Consider the following 10,906-nt stretch of genomic DNA (forward strand, 5'->3'; position numbering starts at 1 on the left):
AAAGGGTGTGGTAATTGTTGAATGGCATTGTTCATTTCTGCTTCCAAATTACTGTTACTATGCGTTGGGGAAATGTATATAGAAGCGAGGGTTAACCGTAACGGTCCCGTGAGTTGGATTGCGCATATCTGTAACTGTGATGAAATTTGGATGAGGGTATGTGGGAGATGGCTCAAAACAGCGAGGCATACTCCACCCTGGCGTGAGGTAAGTCCCTCACGGAAGTACCACTTGTATTTACCTTGTAGTGAAAGGTTAAAATCGGGTGTAATCTTAGTCACTCTGGCTTCTTGGAATGCAAGTGTTAGTGGGAGATGTTTCTCCTCAGCTAACATTAATTTAATTTCATCCATTGACCTACTAAGCCCACGCAAATTCCATTGAATGGCAAGTTTTCGGTTGGATGTTGAATCTTGGACAACAGGTGTACTGTTTTTGTGTAGAGTGTTGAACTTGAAAAAATATTATGGAGGCTCTTGAAGGGTTTAATTAATGTGGAAGGAGGTATAACTGAAATTATTTAGACTGTTTGTTACCTTTGGAAATCTTGGTCTTCAGTCTAGGGTCAAATTTTAAGTAATTTGGTATTGTTCTATTTGTATTGGGTACTGTTTTGTGTGAAGTAGATGGTTGAGGGTCGGCCAGTTGTGGGGCGGCCGGTTGAGATATTTGAAGTTGTTGGTTTTTGTACCTTTTCCTTGTTTTTTCATTAACACGGAAATTTTCATCTTCAGATGATTTTAATTCATCTGAAGTTGTAGTTTTAACATTTTTAATTTTTCGTTTGTTTAATTTTGCTGATTCAGTTTCCATGGGAATTTCTGAATCAGTTTCGGAATCGGAAGTGGAGATGGTATATTCCATGTCTGGTAGATTAATTATCGGTGTGGAAACCGTTGGAATGATTGGGGTAGGGTTGGATTGCGTGCAGTTGCACTTGCAGCGATTGCATCCTGTGCTTTGGGCTACATTAAGTCTCTCTTGGACTTTGCTTGCGTAAGAGGATCCATTTATCTTGGCCTGGTAGCTTAGTTTGGCTTCCTTGTAGGATATTCCTTGGTCAACTCTCACTTTGGTGATGTTGTTTTCCATGACCCATGCAGGGCATTTTCTATTAGTAGAAGGGTGGTTTCCACTGCAATTTACACAGTAGGCAGGAGCGTTGCAAATAAAGCTCTTGGCAGTTTCTTCATTGCCTAGTTCTGGGTGTGCTTGTCCACAGTTTCGGCATAATTGGATCTTGGTCCTACATTTTTTCGAAGTGTGTCCGAATTTGTAGCAGCCGAAACACTGCATCGGATTCGGATAAAAATTACGAGTGGGGGCGCGGATAAAGCCAAAATTGATGTATTCAGGAATTACAGTACCTCTGATTGTCAAAATCAAGGTTGGAGTTGGAATTAATTCCTTCTTGGTTGGGTCCATACGGGAAATTCGTTTGATTGCTATGACTCTTTGGTCAGCAAGCTCTTTTAAAAGTGCAGCTTCTGCCATATCAATAACATCCCTACACGATACTACGCATTTGCGCTGGTTCAAGGTAGGGTGAAAATTTATCTCCACAGGGGTTTTGTCAATTAATGACTTAATACCCAGGAGTGCATCCACATATTCTTTGTTGCGAATATGGATAACATATTGTAGATTATTATTTTCATCTCGCTGTGGTCTCGCGTCCTTGAAATCGCGATCCGTAACAGCTTGGATGGTTTTGGAAACTACGAAAGGGTTTGATGGTAGAGTATTCTTGCCAGTTGCTCTAAGTAATAAAATTTGGAGCTCCCCGCATAGGGGGTCAGCCCAGAAAGGAGAGGTGCGTGTGGTGGGCACGCCATTATATAGGTTTGTTGACTTACTGGTGCCGGCGATGCCAGAGCTACTGGAAGCCATGATTGTGGCTGGCTATACCAGGGGGTACAGCCAGGAAGAACGGTGAAAATTTCACAAAATATCTAGAAAAAGCACTGGTACTACTAGAACAAAAAATCACTATCTTCGGAAATGGTATAGAAAAAATTTAGAAATGCACTGTAATTATTGCTTCAACACTACTGAAATGTCCTTATAATCACTATTGCCTTGGGAGGCTATGGGTAGAAAGATACTGTTTATAAATCACTTGCACTAAGTACAGCTGCTGGGGGGAAAGCCCCCCGCACCGGAGAGAAGGTAGTGTGGCAACACCACTAATCCGCAGCGCAGGAAACAACACCAGCTGTAAAGAAAAAACCACCACCAAATATAAGTATAACAATATAAACAGTTAGCGATATACGGTAGAAAAAATAAGCAAGCTATAAAGCGCGCCAAAAACAGGGACCGACGCTAGGGGCAGTGAAAACTGCCGGTATCGAAAGCCACCAACCGTCTAGGCTATTCGGTGGCCTCCTCCTTGTCCTCGTCTTGTACACCTGTGGGAAAAAACTTTATTTAGGACTGATTAGAGCCTCAAGGAATTTCCTTTAGCATAGAACCAGTTGTATGAGGAGAAAACTTCTATTTTCGCTACTCTTTTCCAAGGGGCGCTACAAATATGACCGTCTCGGTTGAATGTCAGAAGCACCGTGAAATGAACGAAAGCAAAGGAAGCGTCATTTTATAAACCATAAAAGTATAGAATCTAAACCCCACCCTTATTATATTCGTAAGTATACAGTAAGCTTATATAATAAAGAGGGTGGGGTTTACATTCGATACTTTTATGTTTTATAAAATGACACTTCCCTTGCTTTCGTTCATTTCTTACTCTACTCTTGCACCGTGACGACTCGTTTGTTTGGGACCAAGCAGACAGCTCGTTAGTCTTTCGGTGTTAAGGCACACGAAAGCAGCTCGGATAAGCGTACCAGCCGCAGGATAGGTGAGGAAGCCACATCGCTATCGACCGGGAACTTTGCTCAGGACTTCAAAACCGACTTGCGCTCCCAAAGTTCCGCGGTTATGACGCTGCAGGAGGCTTATTCGAAGATACAAATTTGTGTGCTATCCACGCAAAACGCGTCACATCATGCCCAAGGACATTCAGCTGGCCCGTCGAATCCAAGGAGAGGGTGCTATATTAGCTTAGCATATAATCAACGGCCCTTTTCAGGGCTCCAAATTTGATGGATTAGAGTTCAGAAAAGTTTTTTGCAGGCCAAACTGAAACGAAAATTTTCGTTTGGATGCCATACAGCATCGAGAAAATTCCGGAAAGATCTAATCGTTGCTGAAAAACAATCTGCCAGTTCCCTAGGAATTGAAAAATACATTCATGCGAAAGAGTTTATTTTAATGTTTTCTAACCATATAACACAGCGACCAAATACATTTGATTTCGTAATTTTTCAATCAAGTGTAATTAGCTGGAAAGCTTCGGAAGATTATTCTTTCCCATCAGTAGGATATTTTCGTATTCAATATTGTATGCGCGCGCAACGGAAAATGTTTCGTATCGCGAAAATTATATAATTTTCAATCGATTATTGCTCAGTCGCCGAAATTTTCATACTCAGAGAGTTCATTCTCCTCTAGTTTGCCTTCCAAATTGCCATCGTAAACCACACCTTCTCTCGATTCATTCACGCACGAAAAGCATACTTAAATGATATTCTGGTGGTGAAACCCATTCATTTTTCGTGAGGCGTCGTGCATAAATTACGTAACGCGATAAGGGGGGAGGGGGTAGATGTTGCGTTACTTTCTGTTTATTAGAGATAGGAAATTCCGTTACGTAAGGGGGGAGGAAAGGGGGTTCAAGATCCGGATTTTTAGCGTTACGTAATTTGTGCACGACGCCTGAGGACATCGACAAGACAACATCGTTACTGAACGAGCTGAACGGCGAGGGATCGAGGGATTCATTACCTGGCCTGACCTGACCTGAAATGCAATCAGTTTGTTTTAACTGTAAGGGAGCGCAGAAAAGCCGATCGATCAGAAGGAGAAGAGAAGGTGACCAAGAGAGCATCGAAATCAGCATTGGAATACGGTTCCTCGGGAAGACATTGAAGCAGCCGCCACACAAACACACACATACACGCGCGCAACTCTTTTCGTTTGCTGGTTATCGAGAAGAAACCTGGAAAGAAATGATCGTTGCTGAAAAATAATCTGCCAGTTCCCCATGGAATTGAAAATTACATTCAAGCGAGTTTATTTTAATTTTTTCTATCCGTATAATACTGCGACCACATACATTTGGTTTTGTGGTTTGTCAATCAAGTGCAGTTAACAGGAAAGCTTCTGAAGATTATTCTTCAGAACAAGGTTTTTTGTATCCAATATTGGATGCATATAACCTTGAGCCTCCAACGTAATGCTCTCGTTTTTGAAGCCACCCAAATATTTATTTATTCATTCATTCAGGATGGATTTAGATTCAACTTCAAACAAATGATCCCTAAATCAACGATAGTCCTACGTCACCCTTGCGGTTATACCATAGATATAACCCACTTCCTGTTTTTGTTTTGTGTAATCAGTTGGACATCGTCCCGTAGATGGGGAGTATCGAGCCCGAAACCGGTCGACTAAAAAAGGTAAATTTAACGTCCTTTTTACGTTTGTAAGAACTATAAGGCCGATTACATATTATCCGGTTTCAGCCGGACCGTCAAATTTTCCAAATGGCAAATTTCGACCCTACCAACCTCTTTACGGCGCCGTGATGCAGCCGTCTACTGCGACTACAATGTCCGGCGACCGGACAAGAATGATACGCGATGACAGTAGCACTGTGTCGACGTCTGGTGGAGACTTCGGTTTGGGTAAGCAAATCATTCTTTATAAGCTTAGCAGATCTTAAGACAATTTTAAGTTGTTTAAATTTTTAATGAAAATTTCTACTTTATGTTATTTGATTACTTAAAACCCGTAGTACTGATTCTTAATTAACCATTTTTGTATAATTTTCTTCACATTTTCACTAAAACTCATCATTGTAATATGAAATCAGTATCAAACACAATTCTTCTTCAGGGCGTTTTCCCCACTTGCAAAAGAAGGTGTTACTCTATTACATAAAGAACATATTTCATAAGAAGAAGTTAATTTTCATTCATACTTTTATTTTTCAAATATGTGTTTACTGCACCTGAAAATTCATTGTCACTATCATTTCCCAAAAGCGGAACACGAAACTCCATGCCATCAACGCGAATTGATAGTTGTTTGTTATGTCTGTTAGTATTAGTACAATTCAGGCAATTTTTATCCCCTTGAATTAGGATGTGTGTGTGCTTTTGACGTTTGTTTGTTGATTTTGAAATCAATTCAGAATTTACAAGTGATATGGATGTCGAAATTTTTATTTCGCTTCTTCGGCAACGATCTGTGCTGCGGAACAAATTCGGTGATACAAGTTGCTGCACGAAGGTAAGCAATGGTCACAGGCGCACGAGATCATCATGGAGCATATTGCCGTGGACTGTGTTATCAACGGTGGGTGGTGTCTTTCGACAAATTGAACGAGTTCTTAAATTAACTTCCGTTTTTGTTTTGTTCACAGATTCGCTACTGAACCAGTTCGATGATGTCAAACAAATTTCCAACTGGTTCATCAAGGGACATATTTTGAGTTAGCTTATCGAGACTTTATGAGGAGGTTAGTTTGTGGAAATTTGAGCACACAAAAATAGCTCTCTCCTAATATTATATTCATATTCTTTCAGACAATTTGACCTGACTCGAGACGCGATCGACTACGAGGTGGACGAGGCTCGGCTCGAGGATCTCAAGCCCTAAATGTCCGATCTGTGATCGGTGATCGAGATGTTTCCCTGTCCGACGCCGAAGCATCGGTTCTGTCAGAGCGAAATCACCCAATATATCTGAGTCGGACATTCTTTGCCCAAGATCCGCGTATATGAGATAGAGTTCGAAGGAAAATTATGACGTTATTTTTATCATAAAGACTGTCAGTGCAATGGTGAAATAAAGAAAAAACACAAAAATATGGGCACACAATACATATAAATAACTTCATCGAGCTGATTGTGAAGGTGAGTTTTTGTTGATTTGAACACACCAAAATAGTTCCCTCTTCTAATATTCTTATTCGGTATTCCAGACAGTTCGACCTGACCCGGAACACGATCGACGATGAGGTGGTCGCAACTCGGCTCGAAGAACTCCAACCCAAACTGTCCGATCTGTGCTCGGTGATCAAGATGTTCCCCTGCCCGGCGCTGAAGTATCGGTTCTGTTAGAACGAAATCACCCAGCTGTTGGCATATATGATTTGGCCATTCTTTGCCCACGATCCGATGTGCGTTGATGCGAAATGTGTTCCAGAAGCTGTCCCTGCCTCAGGGGAACGTGTTCCAGGAATTGCGACACATGCTCAGCGTGTTTCTGGACAAAGGTCTGCGGAAGCAACAATGAGCTAGTGTTTGAAGGGAAATTATGTTTTTTCAATTAATTTATTTGTAAGGCTCAATCGCGTGTGAAATAAACTATGCTATTTGTGTATGTTTGAAAATAAAATAATTTAGCGTACGAATAAGTACACCGCAACTGGACCAAAGTTAGTTTTTGTAATACCGTTGATGACACCTATGTGTTTTGTCCAGTAAGTTTTTTATTTTTATCATTACAAATTTACATTGCCGCTGTTGTGGGAACTGTTGTAGAACCATATGTATATGTATATGAATCATATGTATAACGTGTGTGTGTGCTGTGCGAATTACGGAAAATGCTCGTAAACGTATTCTGAAGTGGGCGTAAGAACACCGTCCTGATGCAGGGTGCGCGTAATGTCCTGGTGTGCCACACTCAAACATTCGGCCGTCTTCTCCAAGGGACGCAAATACGAGAAGGCTCGTAGTTGCCGCAGCAGCTGTGGTTCCAATATTTTTCGTATACAGTGGAACCCCGATTATCCACGAGCGGATGATAGTTTGCCTCATACAAACGTCTTAGATACAAACTAATGTCGTATCCAGACCATTCACCATTCCGCCGTCATCGCGGATATTTGCAGCAATGTTTATCTGTCATTCCGCTATATAAATGAATGCATGTATGTGTATGTGAAAGATGTACGGTTTTGTGTAGCGCGAGGTCTCTTTCACATTGTTATCCGGTTATCCGTCCAAACCCAGCGGCGCTTTTTGAAACCGGTCCGGCTGAAACTGGATAATGTGTAATCGCCCTAACGCTCTCGTTTTTGAAGTCACCCAAATATTTATTTATTCATTCATTCAGGATGGATTTAGATTCAACCTCAAACAAATGATCTCTAAATCAACGATAGTCCTACGTCACCCTTGCGGTTATACCATAGATATAACCAACTTCCTGTTTTTTTTTGCCTACAAGCGTAACCATGCAAATTTTCAATGGAATAATCTGTCCAGTTGAAAGATATTATCGGCGAGCAGAGGGCCTAGGAGATTTTGCGGCTTAAAACATATTTTTCCATTTGGAAAACGCTTGTGTCTATTATACGGACAATCAATCGTTTCAATGAACATTTGTTCGCATAGCTAGACGTAATCACCAGGTTGCTCTGTCTGTAGCGTTAGTATTTACATTTCCGATAATAGTCAAAACGTTTCCGTTGGTAGTTTCAGTTGTTATAGAATAAAATCAAAAAGCTTTGGAAGAAATTTAGTGAAATGTCTGGAAAAGGTGTTCTGGATTTTTTGCGAGTCTATGATAGTACTTTTTTCCTGAATGCTCTGGGATATGAACAGCAGGTTCGCGTTTTTTGACGTAGGACTACGTCTTTCATTTCTATACCGGGGTGTAAAATCAAAGTTTCGAAAACGAAAGCGTTACGCCGGAGACCGAGATTTTGAGCATTAACAGATCCTAAATAAATGAACGAAATGGTATGATAAACACTTCATTCAAAAGATAAAATGTCTACGCGTTATATACTTGTTACTTTTTGACCCAAAAACTTGTTTCAATAGTCTTAAATTTGCTTTCAAAACAGGCTATTGAAATCACCAATCGGTATATAAGCGAGCGTCGCTCGGAAATCCACTCAGTTATAATTGAACAGCGATTGGAGCATGTTGTCGCTGTTGTGGTGAAGCTCTTCGTTTATCATGAAAGCGCGGATGAACGGTGCCACCAAGAGTCTGTTTGTGCACCTTAGGCCAGAAGGGAATCCGTCAGGAGGAGAGTGATGCCACAAACGGTTCCCCGGGAAGAGTTCGGAGCAGCCGCCACACACACACATACACGCGTGGAACTCTTCGTTTGGATGCCATTCAGCATCGAGAAAATTCCGGGGAGATTCAATCGTTGCTGAAAAATAATCTGCCAGTTCCTCTGGGAACTGAAAAATACATTCATGCAAAAGAGTTCATTTTAAAGTTTTCTATCCATGTAACACTGCGACCAAATATTTTTCAATTAAGTGCTATTAACAGGTGGTTATTGAGTTAGCATTAACCACTGATGGGCTTCGAGTATCGAGGAAAATCTGGAACAAACTAATCGTTGCTGAAAAATACCCTGCCAATTCCCCTGGGAATTGAGAAATACATTGATGCGAAAGAGTTTATTTTAATGTTTTCTATCCATATAACACTGCAACCAAATACATTTTGTTTTGTGATTTTTCAATCGATCGCAATTAACATGGAAGCTTCTGAAAATTATTCTTCCCCATCAGTAGAAAATTTTCGTATCCAATATTGTATGCGCGCGCAACGGAAAATGTTACGCATCGCGAAAATTATATAATTTTCAATCAATTATTGCTCAGTCGCCGAATGTTTCAAACTCAGAGAGTTCATTCCCCTCTTGTTTGCCTTCCAAATTGCTATCGTAAACCACACCTTCTCTCGATTCAATCACGCACAAAAAGCATACCTAAGCGATATTCTGGTGGTGAAACGCATTCATTTTTCGTGAGGACATCGACAAGGTAACATCATAATTGAATGAGCTGGACGGCGAGGAATCGAGGGATCGAGGGATCGAGATATTCATTACTTAGCCTGACCTAACCTGAAAGACATGCAGTTTGTTTGGAACTGTGAGGGAGGGCAGAAATGCCGAGCCATCAGGAGGAGAAGGAAGGAAGGAAGGTATTGTATTATAGAGACTTTAAACTTTTTCAGTTCATTCGTCTCTAGCCTTGAGAAAAGCCCTTTGAAAACTCTACTCTATTCTACTCCAGCGCTACCACCTCCGCCCTCTTGCCATGAGAAAGGCACTCGATCCCTCGCCGTCCAGCCCGTCCAGCGATGTTGTCCAGTCGGTGTCCACACAAAGAATGAGGAGGAGAAGAGATAGTGACCAAGAGAGTATCAGCATCGAAAAACGGTTCTCTGGGAAGACATCGAAGCAGCCGCCACACACACACACATACACGCGCGGAATTTTTTTTCTCGTTTGGATGCCATTCAGCATCGAAAAAATTTCGGAAAGATCTAATCGCTGCTGAAAAATAATCTGCCAGTTCCCTGGGAATTGAAAAATACATTAATGTGAAAGAGTTTATTTTAATGTTTTCTATCCATGTAAAACTGCAACCAAATATTTTTCAATTAAGTGCTATTAACAGGTGGTTATCGAGTTAGCATTAACCACTGATGGGCTTCGAGTATCGGAGAGAATCTGGGAAGATGTTATTGTTGCTGAAAAATAATCTGCCAGTTCCCCTGGGAATTGAAACATACATTCATGCTAAAGAGTTTATTTTAATGTATTCTAACATATAACGCTGCGACCAAATACATTTGGTTTTGTGATTTTTCAATCAAGTGCAATTAGCAGGAAAGCTTCTGAAGATGTTCGTTTTCAATATTGGATGCGCGAGTTAATGATTGAACCCTAGACACAACCAGCCCATCGTCAGCATAATCGCGTATCGCATGAGAAGCGATATGAGCCGCCGCAGATAAACAAACATCATTTCTGCTGAGTGGACAACCACCGCGGGACTGTCATCAGTTAGTTTACATATAGCCTGGAGAGATGAAATAAAATAGTCTTAACTTCATCACCGACAAGTGCAGTCGAACTTTTATTCCAAAAAAGAAAACCCTAGAAAATATTTAACTGGCGCCCGAATAGGGACCTCGCCAGTGTGGGAAGAGTATAAGGTTTTGTGTTGTGAATTCGTAAAAAAGTGAAGAAATCAAATTCAACAATTAGGTTCAACGAGCCTTCATCACGAAACCGAAGCGGAACCAGGACACCGAGTTTGTTAAACTCAATCGCTATTAGGACCCCGAGTAGCAGCCCATCAAGGACGGCAAAAGGATTTACCCCGACGTAGCTGCCTGGTTTTCCCCCCACCAAGCGAGGTTAGCGAGGAATCAACACAAAAAGTCCAACTCTTGTTTCGACATGTTGGCATTTATGTAAGTCGTTTTTATTTTTATTTTTATTGTTAACAGTGAATAAATAACCGTGAAAATAACCGAATAAAAAGAACTAATATAGTGTTTTTAAATTTATCTTGTAAATGATTCAGTGAAAGATTTGATTGTTTTTAAAGTGTTTAAAGTGTATTTTATTTTTCCTCAATTTAAATTTAGTGAATGATTTGATAATTTTAAAGTGTTTGAATTGTGATCAAGAAATAATTTCGAAGATAATTTCTTCATAATTTCCTCAAATTAAATTTCATAAATAATCTTACACAATTTATTCAAAAAAGCCTCGAGTTGGTATTTATTTTAGAAATATCATGGCTCTCAACGAAAATCCGCAGCCAATGACGGCAGAAGATTTTGTAGGGATTGGGAAAATCCCAGATTTTGTGCGAGACGTAAAACAGTTTAGCGGAAAACCGACTGAATTAGTGGACTGGATAGCTGACGTAGACTCGATATTCCGGACATATCGGGAAAAACATGCGACAGCCGACCAAATTAATATACTTGAAAGAGTTATACGTCGAAAAATCTGTGGAGAAGCAGCGGATATTTTAAATTCAAACAACATTACTAGCAAT

At 40.6% G+C, this 10,906-nt stretch overlaps 1 long non-coding RNA gene across 1 annotated transcript; it reads left to right on the forward strand.

Annotated features, from left to right (window-relative positions):
- Positions 1–5,222: 5,222 nt before the first annotated feature.
- On the forward strand, positions 5,223–6,483 carry LOC129779858 (uncharacterized). Its single transcript, XR_008743789.1, has 4 exons — positions 5,223–5,421; positions 5,489–5,584; positions 5,652–5,981; positions 6,050–6,483. It is a non-coding gene; the product is annotated as an uncharacterized LOC129779858 (long non-coding RNA).
- Positions 6,484–10,906: the final 4,423 nt, after the last annotated feature.

This window comes from Toxorhynchites rutilus, chromosome 3 (genome assembly GCF_029784135.1).
Source record: "Toxorhynchites rutilus septentrionalis strain SRP chromosome 3, ASM2978413v1, whole genome shotgun sequence".
Taxonomy (NCBI): domain Eukaryota; kingdom Metazoa; phylum Arthropoda; class Insecta; order Diptera; family Culicidae; genus Toxorhynchites; species Toxorhynchites rutilus.